The sequence below is a fragment of the Dipodomys spectabilis genome, unplaced genomic scaffold (assembly GCF_019054845.1).
Source record: "Dipodomys spectabilis isolate Male_0828 unplaced genomic scaffold, ASM1905484v1 ptg000192l, whole genome shotgun sequence".
Taxonomy (NCBI): domain Eukaryota; kingdom Metazoa; phylum Chordata; class Mammalia; order Rodentia; family Heteromyidae; genus Dipodomys; species Dipodomys spectabilis.
The window spans coordinates 1,219,642-1,244,662 of record NW_024870869.1 but is presented as its reverse complement, the minus strand read 5'-3'; the positions used below and the strand labels follow the sequence as shown (position 1 = coordinate 1,244,662).

Here is a 25,021-nt window from a genome sequence, read left to right as displayed (position 1 = left end):
AAGGCCAGTGCTCTACATAAAATCTGAACTGGAACTCCATTTCTCCTGGTGGTTAATTGGAAATAAGAATCTCATGAACTTTCCTATACTGGCTGGCTTATTCATGTTGCATACTTTATGTAATTCCAATTCTCAGCATTATATAGGTGCTCCAACTACAATATAAAAAAAACTTAAAACGTACTAAAGATATTTGTAAAGTATAAAATGAGGAAAGAATTTTCATCCTTTACAAATCTATGCAAAATCTATGCTAAACTATTGATATTTTACTGGACCTTTCCTGCAACCAGTTTGATGTAGTTTAATACTTGTCACACCAACTTTCTCTCTATATTCTACTGGATATATACTTTTTCATGTATGTTTGTATATGTATACATATATGTATCTATCTATATATGCTCGAATGTGCATCATCGGACTTGAAACTGCTTTCTTTTGCTGTTCAGCAATGAACCTTGTCGGCTCATTCTGTGACAATATCAGTGCTCATTCTCATTACTCCTTTATTTACCAAATCATCAGCCTTCAAAAATCAGCTTCATTTCTTTTTTTTTTTTTTTGGGGTCCGGTCGTGGGGCCTTAACTCTGGGCCTGGGCGCTGTCCCTCAGCTCTTCAGCTCAAGGCTAGCGCTCTACCACTTGAGCCACAGTGCCACTTCCGGCTTTTTTCTTATGTGGTGCTGAGGAATCGAACCCAGGGCCTCGAGCATGCAAGGCAAGTGCTCTACCACTGAGCCACCTTCCCAGCCCAAAGATTTTTTTGGGGGGGTCCGGTCATGGGGCCTGAACTCTGGGCCTGGGTGCTGTCCCTCAGCTCATCAGCTCAAGGCTAGCGCTCTACCACTTGGGCCACAGTGCCAGTTCCGGTTTTTTTCTTTTTGCTTATGTGGTGCTGAGGAATCGAACCCAGGTCTCATGCATGCAAGGGAAGCACTCTACCACTGAGCCACCTTCCCAGCCCTCAGCTTCATTTCTTGGGTCAGGTTACCAAACAGTCCAACTAATATAAACCCAGAGGGTTTTAATAAAGCAAGTTTTAAGGAAGAATATAACATGAAGTGACAACTACAGAAATTCCAGAAACCTGACATCTTTCACATTTCTGTCTTCCTTCTCTTCTCATACTTCAGAAAGTATTGACTAACACTATAAGTATACTGCTATTATAAGCTAAGGATCATTGGTTTTTTTTTTTTGTTTTTTTTTTTTCCAACCTGAAGCCTTCTTTTCCATGATTCGACATAAACTTTTGGGAGATTTTTTGGATTGTGATGGGATTCCACCCAAAACAAAGCCATGTATATTAAGAAAGTCAATGTTTTCAACTCAGAGTACTAAACAAAAGGAGAAAATTAAGGTTAGCTATATATGTTAAGCACAAATATAGGCAATATCAAGATATCTTGAAATTGTATACTTTTACTGGATAAAGTGGCTCAAACCTGTAATATTATCTACTTAGAAAACAGAGATTAGAGAATTGCAGTTCCAGGCAAGCCCAAACCAAAAAAAAAAAAAAAAGAATTTCAGAAACTCTGTTAGAGTTTGATGGGTGCTATGTGTTTTGCTTGTGTTAGGAGGACCACAGTCCAAGCAGACCCAGGTATAGTGATACTTACCTCAAAAGAAGCAATCAAGTTACAATCTGCAGGTATGGCAGTAGTAGAGATGCCAAAGTTGTAAGGTTCCTTTCATTGTTGCAATGGGTCTACTTGTATCCCTATTTAAACATTTTCCCCTTCCCCTCCACAAATTATGCCAACATCAAAAATGTGTGCTTATGTAAGAACTTCATGATTTTAAAATTTCATGACAATTCTTTTGAACTTACTTTTTTGTGGAATTGACTAAGAAAATCAATTACACCTTCTATATAAAAAATGTACTGTGCTTAATCCGGCAGCCCATACACTAACATCGGAATGATACAGAGAGGATTAGCATGGTCCCTGCACATGGATGACTTGCAAATTCGTGAAGCAATCAATATTTTTACAACAACAAATGCTGGAGGGGATGGGGCCACAAGGGAACCCTACTGCATTCTTGGTGGGAGTGTAAACTTCTTCAACCACTTTGGAAAGCAGTATGGAGTTTCCTCAAAGGACTCCACATAAAGCTCCCCTATGACCCAGCAATCCCACTTTTGTTCATTTACCCAAAGGATCACAAATAAGACCATATTAAAACTACCAGCACAACTATGTTTATTGCAACATTATTTACCATAGCTAAGATATGGAACCAATCCAGATGCCCGTCAGTAGATGAATGGATCAAGAAAACGTGGTAAAGGAGTTCCGGGAAGATGGCGGAGGAGAAGCTGGAATCTGAACAAGCTCTTGCATAGAAAGCAGTTTCTGAGTTCCAGTGAACAGTCCCAAGCCAGAGAATCACACCAAGTGTGCCATCACAGGACAGAGAGTTAGTCAAGAGAGGGGAAGCCAAGCAGACACATATGAGCGCTTGCCAGCAGCTGTCGCTGCAGTGACAGGGTCGCGGCGGCCACCACCACCGCGGGGTCATACCTGAGACACAGTCCGGGACGAAGGAGCCAGACGCAGCGGACGAGCGGATTCTACTCAACACCAGCAAGAACCGAAAAGGAGCGGGCATCTTCATCCTGCACTTTGCAGACCAGAGACGACTCAGGATCCAAGACTCGGCGTGAGTAGAAGCCCAACGTCCTCACTCCTTCTCAGGGAGCAGAGGAGGTAAGGCCACCCCTCCCCGCCCAGCACCGGTGATCTCCATCTTGGATACCGACAAAGCTCGGAGGAGGGGCTAGCTCCAGCTCAGGCCTTGGAATAAAACGGTCATTTAGCAGGTCACAAGAACTTAACGGTGAAGTGACCTCACAGACTCAGTTCCATCCAGGGAAAAGTCACCCAGCTCAGGCGCCAGCCATTGAAGGGGCTCTCCTCACTGGGTAACCAGAGCCAGAGGCTGCCCCTCCCTCTAGCAGCCACCACAATCAATTGAAAAAACAGAAACCCTGAGAATGGCTCCAGGCTGGGTGCTGTGAGTTTTTTTCACAAAATAGCCCCAGGGAAAAGCTACTGTCTGTTGAAAGGCCTCAACTCTAACAAGAACCTGGCCTCATCACTGCATCCCCCTCTTTTGTGATTCTCAAAGCAGATCACCGTCCCAGTAAACTAACCTGGGAGGGGGATCTCAAAATCTTGGATAAAGCAGAGCATTTTTCTGCCTGTTCCAACAAACTGACTTAAGAAACCAATCAAGCCACAGACCTCAAGCTGACCAGAGACTCCAACAAGACTGGTTACAGACAAAAGGGAGATACAGGATTCTTCCCACCCCTCCCCCCAAAAAAAATCAAAGAACTTTTTTTTTTCTTCTTCTTCTTTTCTTTTTTTTTTTTGTTTTTTGTTACCTTATATATATAAAAAAATTTTTTCCTTTCTTAAAACTTTTATTAATCTTTAATTTTTGCCACTTCTGAAAAAATAATTGTTTTCCAGTAACTTTTTTTTTTCTCCTCTTATAATTTTTATTTTAGGAATACGTGAATGTGTGTTTTCCTTTCTTTTCTTGTCTTCTTTCTCTTTTTCTTTCATTCTTAATTATCTTTTTGTTTTTTGTCTAGCTCTACTGAACTTCTGATCTTTTCTTCTCACTTTCCTATCCTTTCCACCTTTTCCTCTCTTTTGTTCTTCTTTATGTGACTTAACTCTTGTCCTGCACATCCTCAGATAAACCCGTAGTTAACTAGTAGACCCTATCCCCCATTGTGTACACACTTAATCCACAAACTTATTACTCAATTCAAAACCTCTGAGACTTAAATTCATTAATAGCAGTACTACCTCTTTATACCTATATAATATTTTAAGCATTTTTTTAAAGTTTTTCACATCTCCTCTATGTCCCTCCCTTTCTCTCAATATATTCCCATTCCTCTCTAAATAGATGGTCTTTTAATCTCTATAATAACATTAATTTTTACGTTTCTATTTTATTTTCTGGTCTCTTTTCATTCCCCTTTCCCTTTCTTCTTTTTCTCTCTCTCTCTACTTGCATCCTACCCAACCTATTTCCTGCATTGTGATTAGGACATAGTTAACTCTTCCTGTGCCTCCCCACAACAATCTATTCCTATTTTTTACCCACATCTCTCCCTAACCATAATAATTTCTGGTTTTCCAAATTCTTCTCTGCAGTTCGAAGTCCTTTAACATATAGTTGTTTGATGTCGAATAGATGTATCTGTTGAACTAGATTGTATCTGTAGACTATTGACTGTACAAATGCAAACTTTGGTTGATGGTTGCCTTAAGATAGTGTTCTAGCACAATACTGATGCTATCTTCATCTCAAATGGGCAGAGTAAGCCGGAAAAACACAAGAAAAATGGCAAATTCGGGTATCTCAATTCCCAATCTTGATAATCAGGGGTTAGAACAGATAATGAATAATCCAGAGGAGAGTTCCCAAATAGCTCTACAAACACTGCTGGCAAACATGATAAATGAGAAGTTTGACAACGTACAAAGGACTCTGAATGAGCGTGATAGGGAGAGAGAGGAGGCATCCCAGAAGTTTATACAGGAATATCATAAGCATGAGGAAGCTACTCAAAAACTGATACAGGATTTGCGTGAATAACTTGAGAATACTCAAAGAGAAAGGGAGGAATGGCATGAGCAGGCTGAGAACACTCAAAGAGAACTGCAGGAATCCCACGAACAGGAGGAAGCTAATCAAAGAGTAATACAGGAATTGAGAGACCAGGTAGAGAACACACAAAGAGCACTAAAGGCATCCATGGAATCCATTAACAAAGAGCTGAAGGAAGTCAGGGAGACCACAGAGGGAATGCTGAATGGAACCCAACAGAAGGAATGGGAGTCCAAAGAAACCATAACCAATCAGCTAAGTGATTTGAAGACAAACACTGAACACCAAATTAAGGAAGTAAAGAAAATCATACAAGACCTAAAACAGAGCTTCAACAAAGAACTTGAAGCCATCAAAGCTGACCAATTAGAAGGAAAAGAGATAAAAAACAAAGTAGAGAATCTTGACAGCACGTTAGACCATGCAGAAGATCGAATCTCAGGGATTAAAGACAGCCTAGATATTATAGAGATAGAACATACAACCATCCAAGACAAGTCCAAGAAATATGATAGATCTATCCAACACCTGGAAGACACCATCAGAGGGCCTAATCTAAGGATAATTGGTGTAGAGGAGCACCTAGAAACAGAAGTTAATGGTCTAGGAAATTTGTTTAACAGGATCCTAGCAGAGAACTTCCCAAACATGCAAAAAGATAGGCTTGTTCAGAAACAAGAAGCCTTTAGAACCCCAAATAGACCAGACCAGAATAGGACATCCCACCGTCACATTATAATCCACACAGGATCAACTCAGAACAAGGAAAAGCTCCTTAAAGCTGTCAAGGAGAAAAGGGTAATCACCTATAAAGGAAAACCAATTAGAATCACCTCAGATTTCTCAGCAGAGACAATCAAAGCAAGAAGAGCCGGGAATGATATATGCCATGCCCTAAAAACAAACAACTATCAACCAAGAATACTGTACCCAGCTAAACTCTCCTTCATAACTGAAGGCCAAATAAAAACCTTCCATAGCAAAGAAAAATTGAAACAATACATCTCCACCGAACCAGCCCTACAAAAGATTCTTAAAGATGTCCTACACATAGAAAACCAACAAGACTGCAATAAAGGCCAAGAAACTGCACCCAAACTGAGAATCCAAGAACCATAGGAAGAACCCAGTTTTCGCAGCCCCCAAGAAGGTAGATAACATGGCAGGAACTCCCAAATACCTCTCAGTCCTATCTCTTAACCTTAACGGACTGAACTCTCCAATTAAGCGACATAGACTGTCTAGTTGGATTAAAAAACAAGACCCTTCTATCTGCTGCCTGCAGGAGTCACATCTTGCCCGTAAAAACAAACACATTTTCAATGTTAAAGGCTGGAACAAAATCTACCAAGCAAACGAACCCCATAAACAGGCGGGAGTTGCAATCCTAATATCAGATAAAATAGACTTCAAATTAAAATTCATGAGAAGAGATAAAGAAGGTCGCTACATACTAATTAAAGGATCTCTCCTTCAGGAGGATATTACAATTCTAAATATCTATTCGCCAAACAATGACGCACCGAAATTTATCAAAGAAACACTACTTTCCCTCATATCCCATATAGATCCAAAGACATTAATTGTTGGGGATTTTAACACATCACTCTCCCCACTAGATAGATCAACTCGGCAAAAACTCATCAGAGAAACCGCAGATCTAAACAGCTGCATAGATCAACTAGACTTAACAGACATTTACCGAACATTTCACCCAGCAGCATCAGAATACACGTTTTTCTCAGCAGCCCATGGAACGTTTTCTAAAATAGACCACATTTTAGGCCACAAAGCAAACTTGTCTAAATTCAGAAACATTGAAGTTATACCTTGCATTCTCTGTGACAACAAGGGAATAAAATTAGAATTCAACACCAAAAGCCACCAAAGAAAGTCCGGTATCACATGGAGGCTGAACAACACACTGCTGAGTCATGAGTGGGTCATGGAAGACATTAGAAAGGAAATTCAAATGTTCATGCTATTCAACAACAATGAACACACAAATTACCAGCTCCTCTGGGACACAGCAAAGGCAGTACTCAGAGGCAAGTTTATAGCTCTCAGCTCCTACATCAACATATTGGAGAGATCTGAAACTAACAATTTAATGACACATCTAAACCTCCTTGAAAAAGAGCAGCAACATAAAACCCAATCCAGTAGACAGAAAGAAATAATCAAAATTAAATCAGAATTAAATGAATTAGAATCCAAAAAAACTATAGAAAGAATCAACAAAACAAAGACTTGGTTCTTCGAAAAACTTAACAAAATTGACAGTCCCTTAGCAAATCTTATCAGAAAAAGAAGAGAACACACCCAAATTAATAAACTGAGAGATGAGAATGGAAACATCACCACGGTAACAACCAAGATTCAGAACATTATAAGGGAATACTTCTCAAAACTTTATGCTAATAAGTTTGAGAACTTGGCAGAAATGGACCTCTTCCTAGCAAATATTGACATGCCAAAATTGACAAACCAAGATGAGTTAAATTATCTTAACAGGCCCATATCAAGCATTGAAATAGAAACAGCAATAAGAGACCTCCAAGCTAGGAAAAGTCCAGGACCAGATGGTTTTACAGTGGAATTTTACAAGGCCTTCAAAGCAGAGCTCACACCAATTCTCCTCCAACTCTTCAATGAAATTGAAAGAGAAAGCTCACTACCGAACACATTCTATGAAGCCATCATAACCCTCATCCCAAAACCAGGCAGGGACTCATCAAAGAAAGAGAACTATAGACCCATTTCTTTGATGAGCATTGATGCAAAACTTCTCAACAAAATTTTGGCCAACCGACTTCAACAATTCATCCAAAAAATCATACACCACGATCAAACAGGTTTCATTTCAGGGATGCAAAGCTGGTTCAATATACGCAAATCAATTAATATTATTCATCACATCAACAGGAGCAAGAATAAGAACCACATGGTTATCTCAATAGACGCAGAAAAAGCATTCGACAAGATCCAACACCCCTTTATGATGAAGGTTTTGGAAAAATTAGGAATCCATGGAACATTCCTCAATACAATAAAGGCTGTATATGACAAACCTACAGCCAGCATTATACTCAATGGTGAAAAACTAAAGCCATTTCCTCTTAACTCAGGAACAAGACAAGGATGCCCACTCTCTCCACTTCTCTTCAATCTAGTATTAGAATGCCTAGCTACCGCAATAAGACAAGATACAGACATAAAGGGGATCCAAATAGGGAAAGAAGAAATAAAACTCTCCCTCTTTGCAGATGACATGATCTTGTATTTAAAGAATCCCATAGACTCCACTCCCAAATTACTCAAGCTGATTCAAAACTTTGGCAAAGTAGCAGGTTATAAAATTAACCCCCAAAAATCAATGGCTTTTCTGTATGCCAACAATGAGAAAAGTGTGGCTGAAATTAGGAATGCAACTCCATTTGTAATAGCCCCACAAAAAATAAAATACCTAGGAATTAACTTAACTAAAGAAGTGAAGGACCTCTATGATGAAAACTTTAAAATCTTGAAAAAGGAAATCAACACAGAACTTAAAAAATGGCAAAACCTCCCATGCTCCTGGATTGGAAAGATTAACATCGTGAAAATGGCAATACTTCCCAAGGCTATCTACAAATTCAACGCAATACCTATCAAAATTCCATCCTCATTCTTCAAGGAAATAGAAGAGGCAATCCAAAAATTCGTATGGAACAATAAAAGACCCCGAATAGCAAAAACGCTCCTCAACGGAAAGAACACTGCTGGAGGAATATCAATACCAAATTTCAAACTCTACTATAAAGCCATAGTAATCAAAACAGCTTGGTATTGGCATAAGAACAGACCTCAGGAACAATGGAATAGAATTGAAAACCCAGAAATGAACCTACAGACCTATAGCCATCTAATCTTCGATAAGGGAGCTAAAACAATAGAATGGAAGACAGACAGCCTCTTCAGTATAAGGTGCTGGCAAAACTATTTAACTACATGTAGAAAACTAAAGCTAGATCTTTATATATCACCCTGCACCAGAATCAACTCCAAATGGATCAAAGACCTTGAACTCAAAGCAGACACTTAAGTTAACTCCTTGCTATTTTATATTTTTGCGAATATTAAAAAGGTATTGCTTTCTTATTTTCAGCCTCACTGTTATTGTTATTGGAATACAGGTAAGCCATTGATTTCCGAGGGTTAATTTTATATTCTGCTAGTTTGCCAAAGTTTCTGATCAGCTCAAGTAACTTGGGAGTGGAGTCCGTGGGGTTCTTTAAATACAAGATCATGTCATCTGCAAAGAGGGATAGTTTTACTTCATCTTTCCCTATTTGGATCCCCTTTAAGTTTGTATCTTGTCTTATTGCCCCAGCTAGCATTCTAATACTAAGTTGAAGAGGAGTGGAGAGAGCAGATATCCTTATCTCATTCCTGAATTTATTTTATTTATTTAATTCATGCCCCAGTCATGGGGCATGAACTCTGGGCCTGGGCACTGTCCCGCCGCTCTTCAGCTCAAGGCTAACACTCTACCACTTGAGCCACAGCGCCACTTCCGGCTTTTATTCTTTTTGCTTATGTGGTGTTGAGGAATGGAACCCAGGGCCTCATGCATGCAAGGCAAGCGCTCTACCACTGAGCCACATTCCCAGCCCCTCATTCCTGAATTTATAAGCAATGATTTTAACTTTTTGCCATTAACTATAAGGCTGGCTGTAGGTTTGTCAATCCTTAGCAGAAAGAACAGTGCTGAAGCAATATCAGTTCCAAATGTCAAACTAGACTAAAAAGCCATAGTAATAAGAACAGCTTGATAATGGCACAAGAACAAACCTGAGGACCAATGGAAAAGGACTGAAGACTCAGAAATGAATCCATTGACCTATAGCCACCTAAGCTTTGACAAGGGACCTAAAAAAAATAGAGTGGAAAAAAGATAGCCTTTTCTGTAAATGGTGTTGGCAAAATTGGTTAAACACCTGTTAAACTAAAACTAGATCCGTATATATCGCCCTGCATCAGAATCAACTCCAAGTGGACAGAAGACCTTAAAATAAAAGCAGACACCATGAAAACTTTACATGAAGTAATAGGAGAAACTTTAGGGCTCTTTAGCACACGCCGAAATTTTCTTAATAGAGAACAAGAAACAAAACAAATCAAAGAAAGGTTGGGCAAATGGGATTGCATGAAACCGCAGAGGTTCTGCAAGGCAAAGGTCAAAGCTAACAAGAACTGTAGACAGCCCATGGACTGGGAGAAGATCTTCATGAGTCATAAAATGGACAAGGTCTTATATCTAAAATATACTTAGGACTTAAAAAATTAAATTCCCCAACAACAAATCATCAAAGAAACAACTGCTGGATAACTCAGTGGGCTAACGACTTAAAGAGAGATTTCTCTGAAGAGGAAATGAAAATGCCCATTAGACACATGAAGAAATGCTCAGCTTTTCTAGCCATAAAAGAAATGCAAATCAAGATAGCATTGAGATCACACATCATTCCAGTTAGAATGTCTATAATCAAGAAATGTAATAATTACAGATGTTGGCGGGAACCCTACTGCATTGTTAGTGGGAATGTAATCTTGTTCAACCACATTGGAAAGAAGTATGGAAGTTCTTCAAAAGACTACACATAGAGCTCCCTATGACCCAGCAATGCCACTTTTGGGCATTTACCCAAATGATCACAAACAAGGTCATACCAAAGCTACCAGCACAACCATGTTTGTTGCAGCATTACTCACTATAGCTCACTATAGTTATGATATGGAACCAACCCTGATTCCCCTCAGTAGATGAATGGATCTAGAAAATGTGACACACACACACACACACACACACACACACACACACACACACAATGGAATTCTATGCCTCCATTAGAAAGAATGACAATGCCCCATTTGTTAGGAAATGGAAAGACTTGTTAAAAATTATATTAAGTGAAGTAAGCCAGGCCCAGAGAAACATAGGTCCCATGCTTTCCCTTATTTGCAAGGACTAGTACATGTCTAGGACAAGCAGAAAAGATCAAAAGTTATGTTATTATGACCACATAAGTTGATGTTAAGTGAAATATACCCCAAGTCAGTCTTGGTTTTGTTTTTAGTATACTTATAATGCACTATGTGATTCTTTTGTAGGTTCATCCACCCACGGTATAATCCCTGTTTTCATTGTATTTGATTCCAATGTTCTGCATCTTGTATATTCACTTTTGTGATTTGGGGAGTGGAAAGGATATAGCAAAATGCTTAAATGGGGCTGCAGGTTGACCCATTGTGATGAAGAGATGTACAGGACACTATGTAGAAAATGAATTTACAATGTCAGGCAGGGATTGAGGAGGGAGGAGTTGGAGAGGTGGGGAGGGAAGGGATGGTAGGGAAAAAAACAAGGAGGAGGTAACAATGCTTGATAGGAAATGTACTCATTACCCTACTCATGTAACTGAACCCCCTCTGTACAGTATTTTTACAATAAAATATATTAAATAATCTCTGCCTGTTGTAGATTTCCAGTGCTGCCCTCGGCATTGAATTTTTTGCCTTTTCTGGATGTGGTTAGGTCCACCTGCCCAGTGGATCAGTAGTCTTCAAGGCATCTTGGTCCTGAAATGGGACTTGGATTATCCAGTGGTGGTTGGAACCGGGCCAAGGACAATGCAAAGACCACTTCCAGGGCATGGCTTCTTCATTGCCCATGCAACTAGGATTGCAAGCAGTATTTCTCTGAATTTGACTCCAGAAAACAATCACTGAACCAAAAGGCAAGGCCGCCAAACACCTATCCTCCTCCCCCCATTCCCTGCTTGTCCCTCCTTGGGAAAGTACAAAATAATTTCGCAGGTTTTGGCAAAGACACAAATTGCCCACCACCTCCCCTGGTAAACTAGGTTTCAAGTCACTAAGTCATGTAAACGGATAATGCCGCACTCATTCTGGACAACCTCTTCGGGTTGTTTGATGCTTTAATTTTTGTTGTTGTTGTTGTTGGTAGGGGGGCCTGAACTTTGGGTCTGGGCACTGTCCCTGAGCTCTTCAGCTCAAGGCTATATCACTTGAGTGACAGCGCCACTTCCAGTTTTTTCTGCTTAGGTGGTGCAGAGGAATTGAAACCAGGACCTCATTCATGCAAGACAAGCACTCTACCACTGAGTCTTCTTCCCATCCCTAATGCTTAAATTTTTTTAAATTTCGTTTTGTCAGTCTTGGGGCTTGAACTCAGGGACTGGGTATGAACATATCCCTGAGTTCTTCAGCTCAAGGGAAGCCCTCTTCCACTTGAGCCACAGTGCCACTTCCTGTTTGGAGATAAGTGTCTCACAGACTTTCCTGTCAGGGTTTGCTTTGAACCATGAAATTTTAAATTATATTTCTTCCAGGTGTTTATTGGAACATTACAGTTTTCTGGAATTTAAAGTTTTCTGTAAACATTTGTCTTCAAGTAATTCAACAGCATTAAATATTACATTTACAAGCTGTCCTGTAGCACATCCATTTTGAAATTATTATGTTAAGATGAAATTCTTATTCTTTGTAGAAAAAAACCATTAAACTCCAAATGAGAACATGCTAATTTCAGCTGCATTGAGTCTCCTTCCTCTTTTTTTTTCTCTCCATTATCTTTTCTTGTTTTGGAAAAAGTGTCATGGACTGTCCAACCATTCAAAAGGAAGTTTATTCCATTAATTTAATAGAAAAGAATCCAATCTTCCTGCATCTCAGGGCAACTTTAGGTATAATGTTAATCTGATAATTCACATCATTTAATTTTCAGTCATTTTGATAATTTTTTTTGTTAAACCATTCATTAAACAGCTACCAAAAAGCAAGAATAAAAATAATGTTCTGCTTTCTAAGAAGGTTTAAAAAGCTAGTAATTCAACAAAACACATTCTATTCTTCCAAGATTCCATGGTGAAAAATTTCTCTTTCATCATAGCTCTTACCACTGACTCCTTCCCATCAAACTTGCAGCTTTCTTCAGTTTTTTTGTTCCAGCTTTCATTTTGGTACTAGTATCAGTAATCTCCTTGTAGTATTTGACAATGAAATTCCATTTGTTGTTAGAGAGCTCAATTCATATTGCCAAAGGCAGCCTCATGAGCATAACATTGAACATAAAATATTGAATATCATTAACGTGATCATATGCAACTATTTCATAAATTAATATAAGTACCACACAAAGGTGCATCTTCATATAATTTTTAAAATGCAAAGTAGTTACATATCTATGTCAAAAAATAATTCAGATCACTAGTAGAAGGGACTAAGCTAAACCTATTGCATCATCCCCAATATCTTTGTAAAACTTTTTCTCATTAACTTTCACCTTAGGGCTTTCTTTTCCTAGCAACAAGTTGTCAATTGATATCCTTGGATATTAGTCACCTCTGAGTAACCTCATTTCTTTCCACAGCCAGTAAATCCCTTGTGTTAAATACCTGAAGAATAATGTCCCAATGTGCCTGCAAGAGGAGTACCCAAGTTGACTGTCTGTGCCCACAATTCCCTTGTTTTGTTTGGGAATGTGGTATCAGAGACAAGGGTGTCGGGGTCAAGTGGCTGGAACCATGGTGTTATGAATTATGGGTAGCAGAAAAGAGTAGCAGAGACTAGGATACCAGGGAAAGGGTAATTGTGACTGTAATAACTGAGTTGAAGTGGCAGGAAATTGGGTAGCAGCAACAGCTTTGCAAGGGTTGGGGTAGCTAATACAGGCATCCAGAAGAGTTTAGCAGGGACAAGAAAGCATAGACAAAGTGAAAGAGTAAAAGTTGTGAGGGATTGTGGGGCACAATCAGGGTAAAAAGGTCATGAGTGTGCAAACTGGGTAGCTAGTACTATGGTAGAAGCAATTGTCATGGTGGACTGATGTGGTGCAGAGCTCTGGGTTTGCCTCTCCACTTTTAGCTCTTAGATCTTTAGGGAAACTACCTCTAGCAGCTCAGCTCATTATCAGCTTTTTTTTTTTTTGTCGGTCATGGGCTTGAACTCTGGGTCTGAGTGCTGTCCCTCACCTCTTCAGCTCAATGCGAGTGCTTTACCACTAGAGCTACAGTGCCACTTCCGGTTTTCTGGTGGTTTATTGAAGATAAGAGTTTCACAGACTTTCCTGCCCAGGCTGGCTTTGAACCTCGATCCTCAGATCTCAGCCTCCTGAGTAGCTAGGATTACAGGTGTGAGGCACCGGCACCCAGTGAGAAGTGAATGTTTCTACTGTATCATTGCTAAATATTTTTGGATAGATTCCTAATCCTATTTTCACTGGGTTTTGTGGCATTGTGTTTTTGCTTTAATGAGGGACCTCCATACAGATTTTCAGAGCAATTACAAGAGTTTGAAGATATCCTATAATATGTGGATATTAGATCAAAATTTAAATATATCAATGAACACATACAGGACTATTATATATAGTTTATAATTTGAAGAAATTTTAAGAAGGCAACAGTTGTGGGAAAAGAAAATTTTAGAAGCTTAATAACAAACATACAGACATGGAAAAATACAAAAACAGGTGCAATAATTAGTGCTAATAGTTACAAAACATTTTCCTCGTTTTAAAAATGAAACTATTAAAATAATACTTAACATAAAATAAATATACCTTGGAAGAAAATGTACCATAGACATAGTTTTCCCCATAATTTGTTTTATTTTTATAACAAATGGATTAAAAGAAAATGTAATTACATGTCTGAAGATGATAACACTTTCAAGTGTCATTGATAGAATCTAGCAAAGGAAAATAACAGAAAAGTAGAGAGTAAGAACAACCTGGCTATGGATGAAGATACTGAGAACTTTGTGAATGTGCTCCATTTTCCTCATTAAAATAGAGCTAGGACAGTAGCTTTTGACAGAACACTTGTAATGTAGTCAAAGCAGTGGAGTTACTAATTAGGTAGTAATTTATTACTTTTATTCCCTAATCTTATGATGTGATTCCCAAATGATGTGAGTGATCCTAGATTTTCTGAGCCCTTTTTTCACCCAAAGTTTCTAATTCCTTCCCGTGCCAATGATTCTTCTGCTTTTCTCATTTCTCCTTGTTTCTGAACTCAACTCCTATGACCATTTTGTTCATGAGAAAGAGCTGGAGAAATATGAGGATGGCCTGGAGTCTGAGCTAACATCCACTCCAGCTTGAAGGATCTGGTGAAGGACCTACACCTGGGCCTCATAATCAGATATTAATTGAACTCTTTGGATATGGAGAAACTCACCGCGCCCTCCTCCTCCCCTCCCACCCCCCCGGGCAGAATCTGTAATTCCTTGGCTTTCTCTGAAGAGATTTGGTACTAGGGCACAATTCAGAGAATGAGCTTTCCCACCACCCACCACAGCCTTGTCAGGAGGAATAGGTTCAAAACTAAAAGTGGCCTCAGTTCCCACAGGGCCAGTCAGAAGCCAAGAGATCACACTTTTCTCCTCATTAGGGATCTTCTGGTAGGAATAGAGTCTGGGCAAAGTCTAAGATGGAGATTAAGTGAGACTGGACCTATGGAGGACACAAAAGAATGACCCTGTCTTTGACTACAAGTGAGTTGTGTAGTGAGACATGACAACTTCCTTCATATATGAAAATTCACTAGGTGTTATCTCACCGCCTCTTTGCAGGAGGTCAGTTTCCCCAAAGGAGAAGTTGTTAAATGTTGTGACTGCCAGTTTGCTCTCTAGGCTCTTGTCTCTTCCACCCCTTCCCATGCCAGGAATGCATTGCTTCTTTCAGGCACTCAACTACTTGTCCTGACTCCTAGGCAGGAATACTGTAGGCAATTATTTGGCTAACCTCTTGTATTTGAGGTAGAATAAGCCTAGGCTCTGCTTATGCCAAGAGGTAGGTGCAAGAAGCTGAGTATAAGCTCATATTTGTACAGAAAAACAATCATATTGAAAAAATTAAATGAAATTTATAGTTGAGTGATTTAGGGTTTATACCCACTAAATTTAGTTAATTATTAGTAACACACCTAGAACAATGGATAAGGAAGAGAACAGTCAAGTAGGTTCAAAATAAGATGGAAAAGACACACTATAGCCATAAGAGGAGATGAGAGTGTGAAGGAACTATTGGCATAGTTCCATTTACTATCTTAGGAGTGACCTTGGATAGGAGGCTTTTAGAATAATATCTGAAAGAGAGGTACTTGCTGGGCCCTGGTGGCCTACATCTGTAATCCAAGCTACCCAGGATGGCGGGATCTGAGTATTATGATTCAAAGCAAGCCCAGGAAGAAAAATCCAGAAGTAGTACTGTGGCTCAAGTGGTAGATCACTAGCCTGGAGGTCAGGGACACTGCCTAGTCCCTGAGTTCAAGCTTCAGCATCAGCAAAACAACAACAACAAAACAATAATGATAAAAGAAGTAAAAGAAGGACTTAACGATATGCTATGGAATGATGATTCTGTGTAAGTGTTTAGGGAACATAAAAGGAGACAAAATTTGGAGCAAAATGATACCTACTAATCAAGGATGCAAAGCAAATGCCAAATTCCTCTTCTCGAAAACTACCAAACTTGGGCTGGGAAGGTGGCTCAGTGGTTAGAGTACTTGCCTTACATGCATGAGGCCCTGGGTTCGATTCCTCAGCCAGAAGTGGTGCTATGGCCCCAAAGAAACATAGGTCCCATGATTTCCCTTATTTGCAATATCTAGTATATGTATGAGTCAAGCAGAAAAGGTCAGATAAGGTGATGTTAGGAAAATGAACCCTAAGATATGCATTTAAATGTTTTTTTTTCTTTCATGCATTTGTTTCTAATGCATTTATAAGATTATTTCTTTTTGCTTTGTGTGTCCCTCCCCCACAGTATAACCCCAGTTTTCACTGTATTTGATGTCAGTATAATTTGTGGAGGGGAAGGGGAAAAACTAGTCGTTTAAATAAGGATACAGGTGGACCCGTTGCAACAATGAGAAGTACAAGTTGTCATGTCAAAAACGAACTTTACAACTTTGGTGGGGGGGGGGGATTGAGTGGGGGGGCCGGAGGGTGGCTGGGAAGGAATGGGAAGGGTAAACAAAGAAGGAGGCTACAATAATTGATAAGAAATGTACTCATTATCTTGTCCATGTAATTGTAACTCCTCTGTACAGTATTTTCACAATAAAAAATATTAAAAAAAAAAAAAGAAGTGGTGCTATGGCTTGAGTGGTTGAGCACTAGCCCTGAGGTGAAGAGGTGAGGGACAGCACCCAGGCCCAGAGTTAGGCCCCATTACCACCCCCCCAAAAAAAAACCCAAACAAATTTCCAAACATCTTTTCTCATAATTGAGGAGAGGCTTCTTTTACAGGAATTCTCCTTATCTAGCTCAAGGTCCTCAGAACTTCAGTATACTTTTCCTATTGAGATGTAATGCATCTAAATCTACTGAACTTAATCATGGCTAGGAAAGTATGGACATTGATACGTTTATTGTATTTTTCCTTACAAATATATACTACTGTCAGGTATTGTATATAGCATATATTATAATATGCAATATATTATACGTTATATATAATATATTGAATATATTATATATAACATATATTATATATTAACAGTCTTTCTAATTTTAGTGTTAGGAGCAAGCAATATATTGAAAGATAAATGCTTGAATCGCTGAGTAATTTCTCAACCACTGGACAGTTCCAGGTTTAATTCTTATTACCCAAAGAGCAACATAAGAAAGTGATGCCCATGGAGGTGGTTCCTGGATTTTGGAAACTGTGATCTGCATATATATGTATATATATATATATGCATATATATATGATATTGTTTTACTAGTGAATGTGTAAAACTATAGCAACAGATAAACAAGTGATCATCTATGTGCACACACACTCAATCACTTATAAGTATAAGAAAATCTTTTCTATGGTCCCTATTCACCTACACAGAGAGTACATGAGTTGCCCTTGAATTGTCCTGGAAGTTCTTTATCTGGCTACAGTAGTTTCACATCTTTTGTTTTCTAAGTAGCCAGATGTTATGTGTTCAACAACAATACTTGTTACAGGCAAAAGTATCCACCTTGAAACACAGAGGAACTTGGATTTCAGAAATGCCACAAATAAGTGGGAGGTACAACAGTACTTTTCAAAATAGAATAGATTACATATGTATTAGGAAGTTTGTAAGAAAAATAACTTCAATGTAGGATTAAACACTTGAAGAAAACTTCAGTTTAGATTACGTATAGCCAGGTGCTGGTAGCTCATGCCTGTAATCTTGGCTAATCTGGAGGCTGATATCTGAGGATCACAGTTCAAAGCCAGCTTGGGCAGAAAAGTTCCCTTGAGACACTTATCACCAACTAATCACACATGACTAAAATTGATACTGTGGCTCAATGTTGTAGAGAGCTAACTTTGAGCCAAAGACCTCAGGAACAGTGCCCAGGGCCCTAGTTCAAACTCTGCAATAGACAATAAATTAAAATAAAAAATAAATTACATATGATTTATTACCAACTCTGTACAAGGAAAATAAGACATGACACATGGCAACATATGACTTCAAGGTACAAAGTTCCAGGGCATTTCCCCACTCTTAAGAACTAGAAGTAATCCATATGAAAAAAAATAAAACGATGAATGATTTATACCAAATTTCAAAACATACTATATGTTATACAAAGAAAATGCAATAAACATGCATTTCACAGTCTAGTAACATGATATGGTATAAGGAATCTGATTAACTGATTCATCAAAATCAATACAATGCAGTTAAATCATCCAGTATCTCAGGTGTCAACTTAGCAGAATACTTTCAATGTATGATGGCTATTTTGTATATTATCCAGCCCTATCTATCCCACAACGGCAGAAGGCTCTTCATGAGAAATTCCAGAGACCAGTCTACTGTCAGTGCTCAATGTATACCTGTTCCCGTTCTCTGTCATTCGGGCATGTGATAGACTGAATATCTGGTAACTTGCCAAAAGCACAATTTGGGACTGGCTTCCAGTGATGATATTTTAGTTCTCAGAAAAAAAAAGGGAAATTGAAGACAGAGGGAAAATCTACCAGATCCCTGAAAGATTTCTATCATTGTGCTAAAACTGTACCCTTCTACTGACACTTGAACAAACTACAGTAATTGTCACTCCAACTACATGTCCAAAAAATGGCTTTCCAAATATTGATCTGGTTTCACTTTGATATATCAAGACACACTATTGTGGCCCCTTTTTACTTAAACTATCAGCTATGGTTGGCCCAAGGAATAGTTGACCTTACCAATTTCTTAAATTTTAGGTCATCACACAATCACTTCATAGCACTTAAACATTAAAAATACCTATCCCTATAAGTCTGCATTACATCCTTATTAGTTTTTCTTCATTTGTCATGTTTTATATATTTGTGTATCTCAGGGCTTAGTTCTGTAATCTTCCTTCTCATGATTGTTACCATTGAGTACATGTAACTATTTCTGTTTTTTTCCTCCAGCTCTGTTCTTTCTTTAATTCAAGTCCTTTATAGCATCCTGTCTACTGACAACTCCTAGCTGCTGATTTTAAGAAACTCAGAAGATCCCAAAGTGAGCTTTGATCTTTATCTACAAACCTATCCCTCATTATTATTCGATTAAGTGACAACTCTTCTAGTTGTCTTGTCAAAATACCTTCGGGTCACTTCAGACTTACATACTTCTTCACACCTCATATGTAATCTATGACCAGGTTTTGACAAATTAACTCACAGGATATTTTAGGAACCATGTATATGTATATATAGTATATGAGTGCTAATACTGTGACTTAAATTAGGGGCCTAGGTTCTTTTACTTTTCTTTTATGCTCAGGCTGCCAGTCTTCCATTTGAGCCACAGCTCCACTTTTAGCTTTCTGGTTCTTAGTTGAAGATAAGTGTCTCATGGTTCATTTCCCTAGTCTAGCTTAAAACTATGATCTTCTGTTTCCAGACTTTTAAATAGCTAGATTTAAAAGCATGCACTACTAAAAGCACCCCTATTATATTTAAATTAACAATAAATTTAAAGAACGAATATTTATAGTATTTTCAAATCAGTATGTTTTCATTTACACTAAAACACAACCAAAGAACCTCTGAATATACCAGTGCTCAAGTGCCAGCCACAGATTCTTTGCTGGGATGATATCATCTACAGGCAAAGCAGGAGAAAACGCTCTTCACTGAAGTTGATGAAGGGCTGATAAGGATGAAGACAAGCAACATTACCCAGAAAGTATCACAAAGTGTTTGCTGTAGATAACTGTAGCCAATCTTAGAGGATGTTGATAGTGATGAGGAGAATATTTGAAGGTGAATATGTGATTACACAGGTGTGCTTGATGATATATGTTTATAGCATAGTTTACATATTGTTGAAAATGAGATAGTTAAGATAGGGATCTTGTCATTCCTTGTATCCTTCACAGTATAATATTAAAACCAGTTTTATACGTATATTATTTATAGTAATTATAGAATATCCCTAATTATGCATATATTATAAATATATTATTTGTATATTATGTAATATAGTATATTATATGTATTATGCACACATAAATTAATTTTTCTACTTGTCTGTCCAGGAATTAAACTAGCAATATCTTTGAAAATTGATAGTAAAGTAGGGTCCTTACAATTTCAATTGCAATATATAGTTTTCTCCAATAAGTAGTTATTTATTCTGAACTGGTTTAGAATTGGACTATCATAATATAATTGAACATTCAAAAATAATTATGTACGAACCTACCAAGGATGGAATTAAAAAATTTAACATGACTAAAATCTGCAATCCAAGCTATTTAGGGGCTGAGTTCTGAAGATAGCTATATGAAGCTAGCCTGAGTGAAATGGATCAGGGACAACACCCAGAACATAGTTCAAGTCTTAGTATTGGCACAAAAATAACTTATGTGACTACAACTTACAAATATATTTATATAAATAAAGTTGTCATTCCTTCTATCCTTCACAGTATAATACTAAAACCAGTTTTATACATATATTATTTATAGTAGTTATAGAATATCAGTAATGATACATACATTATAACTATATCATTCATATGTTATGTAATAGCATACATTACATATATTACGCACACCTAATTCAAACTGATATCACTAATATCCATTAAATTGATACATGTTTTAGAATACGGAACAGATTTTCTTTGGTACAACAAGGAAGTAAGGAGCCACAAAAATTACTTGTTTGGATTATATATCCACAACAAACTATTCCCTGTATATTCAAGGTACTTAATGCTAAAAGCCTGTGTTCATCAGCACAAGTGTCTTTGACATGGATTTGTTCTCCTTAAGCAATTACTCCAGGAATAATAAACAGTGGAAGCTGAATGATGTTCATTCAAGTATTTCTTTTGAAATTAAACCAATCTTTATTTGGTATAAAGATAATTTACAATATCATTACCCACACCCTTTTCATTTAAAAATATTTATATTCTGTAGCAATGTCATTGCCGTTATTTCCATAATTAGGAAGATAATGTGGGTTCATCTGCTCCATAGCTCTTGAAAGGTAATGAATGTGACACAGAATATCCTCAGATATGCCTGGTGGAAACCTGGATTTGAATTATGGGTCTAAAACAACTGATCAGTCTTAGGTACTTAGGAAATTTGTTTAGCCTTATGCCTACTTCTGTTTTTAATAAAATACTTAATTCATTTCTTAACTTGAAAAATACTCATGAGCACTAAAATTACCCTAATGCAGGTGCAGTGCTTGGAATGGTGTCGGCACATTGTATAGACACCAGCTTCCATTGTGTAGAAATCAGCTTCCAGGGGCTGGGAAGGTGGCTCAGTGGTAGAGCGCTTGCCTTGCATGCTCGAGGCCCTGGGTTCGATTCTTCAGCACCACATAAGCAAAGAGAAAAAAGCCGGAAGTGGTGCTGTGGCTCAAGTGGTAGAGCGCTAGCCTTGAGCTGAAGAGCTGAGGGACAGCACCCAGGCCCAGAGTTCAGGCCCCACCACCGGACCAAAAAAAGAAATCAGCTTCCATCAACATGATCACAGCATTCTTCCTGAAGGCCTTAAGAAATACATACTTAATTGATATAAATATCTGTGAAAAACTGTCTTTACTTAAAAAAAAGTCTTTTCTTCATATGAAACAATGAAAGCAATGTTGGGGTTGTCCAGTGGCTTTTACTCTGAGGGAGGTTTGCCTAAATTTCATTCTTACTCGATTAGTGGTAGCAGTAGCATTCTTTAGTGCTACCTTTCATGTTTCTAGTTCTGTGTTCCATTTGGAATACCATTGTAACTTAGTTTATAATCTTTGTTGTCAGAATAAATAAACTACAACTGCTGAAGTTTTCAATAAAGAGTCAACGCATTACATTTGTGGGGGGGGTCCCGTCGTGGGGCATGAACTCTGGGCCTGGGCACTGTCCCTCAACTCTTCAGCTCAAGGCTAGCAAGCTACCACTTGAGCCATAGCACCACTTCTGCCTTTTTTTTTTCTGCTTATGTGGTGCTGAGGAATCGAACCCAGGGCCTCATGCATGGTAATAACGGCAATGACATTGCTACAGAATATAAATATTTTAAATGAAAAGGGTGTAGGTAATGACATTGTAAGTGATCTTTATAGCAAATAAAGATTGGTTTAATTTCTAAAGAAATACTTGAATTAACATCATTCAGTTCCACTGTTTATTATTCCTGGAGTAATTGCTTAAGGAGAACAAATCCATGTCAAAGCGCTCTACCACTGGGCCACCATCCCAGCTCTGCATTACATTTTATATGCTTAATACTTTCCTGAAATTATTCCTTTTGGATTAAATATCCCAACAAAACTATTTTTTATGATTTCTTATATGATTTATATAGATTTCTTATGCGATTCTTATATGATTTCTTAGAGATCCATAAACAAAACAGCTCAGAACAGGAAAATAGTAGGTAAGAAGTCATAAAAAATACTATTATAGTGGTCTTAATGGCTAAGTGTAAAGAATATGTAACAAAACTGTTGGAAGATTTATTTGCTCTTTTTGCTATTCTCTCCCCTTCTCTGTAGAAAGGTTCTCACTATGAAGTGCCAAGTAGTCTGGACCTTTCAAGCCTTGTCTCAGTCACAGAAGTGATGGGATTAGAGACATGTGCTCCCATGGCTGGCTTTTAGGAAGTTCACAATAAAGTAATACCAATACACATAAAGAAACTTTTGTGAGTGCTGTTTATTCACTTCTTCAATGCCAAAATTAAATTCATATGTCAAAACATCAAATTACTTACATTATAATATATGCAGTTCAACTGGTATCACTAACACCTCCATAAATCAAATGCAAACTAAAAGCTCCACTTCAAAAACCAACATCTAAGGCAGTGTTGGAAATACAAGAAGATGCACAACAAATCTAAAGGAGTGAGATCTTTAACACTGGCAATGAGCAGTGATAGCTGAATTTTTAACCAGGCTTGAAAAGTTCGGGTGTCAATTAACTATGTGATTAGAGTTGCAGAGTTGACCTTGGTATCAAGATTGAAGGTAAAATTCAAAGGCAGCTAAGATTGCTGCAGTATTGTGGCTCAATACAGTGTGACCCTGTCTGATAATGGTAAAGCACAGAGTAGAAGCTAAGTCAGTAAAATGTATAGGAAGGATTCTCCACTGAGAATAATTGCAGGAGGTGATCATCACTCTTGCATTGAAAATGTGTAGCCCATCATTCTACTTTAAGCTCTAGCGTGTTTCTGATCTGAAGATAATTATAACATACCAATGTGCCGTAAGTGCTGAGCAGTGTAGGTGTATATTACTCTAATATACGTAAAAATCCTTACAGGTATGGAATGGCCTAACCCTGACACTTCATTCTGTGTTGTTGAGTTTCATGAAGAAACGTTCATAATTAGGCAATTCACAAGTCTGAATCAGGCAACTGAGATAAGACATTAGGGTCATCACTCCAGTGACGTGGTCTGTGACCTATGAAATAAATAAAATTATTTCACAATGTATATGTGTTTCGGAAAAATTATGCAATACAAAATACACAAAAGGGACAATTATCCATCTCTTATATTATCAGAAGTTAAGATACTCCTAAATTGTACTTTTTTGCTAGAGGATCACAGTATGACTGCTGATGTTTGGGATCTGTCCAGGTGCTCCTATACGTTTGTCAATCTTCTTTGAGGAAGTGTTTTTCCATAGTTTGTTTTGAGGTGTTCAGAATATCAGTAATGTCGCTAACCACAACCATGGGACAGCAAAGATGATGGGATACCTGGCCAAAGAACTGAGAAATCACAGGAAGTAATAGGAAAGAAGACACCAGAGGACCCAAAGCCTTATTGCCAGCTTCTGGATCCCTAAATCCTGCTTGACATGCTTTATATTCCTTCTACTATGGGGAGGGGGGGGTGGTCAGTGGCTACAGGTATGTCCACAAACTAAGGCATCAATCTTGCTGGTGGTTACAACTATTGACATGAGATATTGTTTGTATACATAGTGATAATTGAATCCCTTATTGTTAGGGAGCAGAAGGGAGCAATGGTCATTACAACCATAACACAGACATCTATCTTGTCTACAAAGTCTTAATGTTTTAGCGTCCAACATCTCTAAATTACATACTCTTGAGGTAATAACTCATATCCCTGTCTTCCCTTGACTCTTTGACCTTTCCAGAGCACAGCTCTCAGCCTTTTGACTGCTGTTTGAGATGGCTTCCCAATATATCCCTTTCCAGGTCTAACAGCTTGAGCTAGAATCCCTTACAAGTACTGTAACAGATATATTATTTTGAAAAGGATATACTTTTCTAGGATGGGTTCAATTTTTATATTTTGTTTCATTTCAAAAATATACAGAGTGGTTACATGAGTAATGTACATTCCTTGTTGAATAGTGTTACCCACTCCATTGTTGTTCTCATATCCCTTCCCACCCTCCACATCTCACCCTCACCTCAAAGTTGTAAAGTTCATTTTCAATATAGTGTCGTGTGAATATCATTGTTGCAATGGGGCACTCTTTGTACTTCTTTCATCACTATATTTTTTCCCTTTCCTTCTCCAAATCAGATAAATGCATATACAAGATGGAAGGTACCAGAATCAAGACAGAGATTTCCAGAGATAAACCAATGGAAAAAGGCAAATGAAATAAAAATAAGAACTAGATACACTACTTTACCTACATCAAGGTTGATATCTGAAAAAAATACTTGTTGTTTCTATGACTTAGAGTTCATTTCAATTAGCATCATTTTGTAAGGTCAAATGAACATAGTTCTGGAAGCAGCAATCCCATTCCTGGGCACTTGTGGAAATGATCTCAAGCTAAACCACACTAAATCTACAACTATGTTTTTTGCAGCATTATTACTAT

The 25,021-nt window shown here is 38.1% G+C and overlaps 1 non-coding gene across 1 annotated transcript; it reads left to right on the top strand.

Annotated features, from left to right (window-relative positions):
• Window positions 1-1,893: 1,893 nt before the first annotated feature.
• On the top strand, window positions 1,894-2,000 carry LOC122121651. The gene has a single exon (XR_006149996.1). It is a non-coding gene; the product is annotated as a U6 spliceosomal RNA (small nuclear RNA).
• The last annotated feature ends 23,021 nt before the right edge of the window (window positions 2,001-25,021 follow it).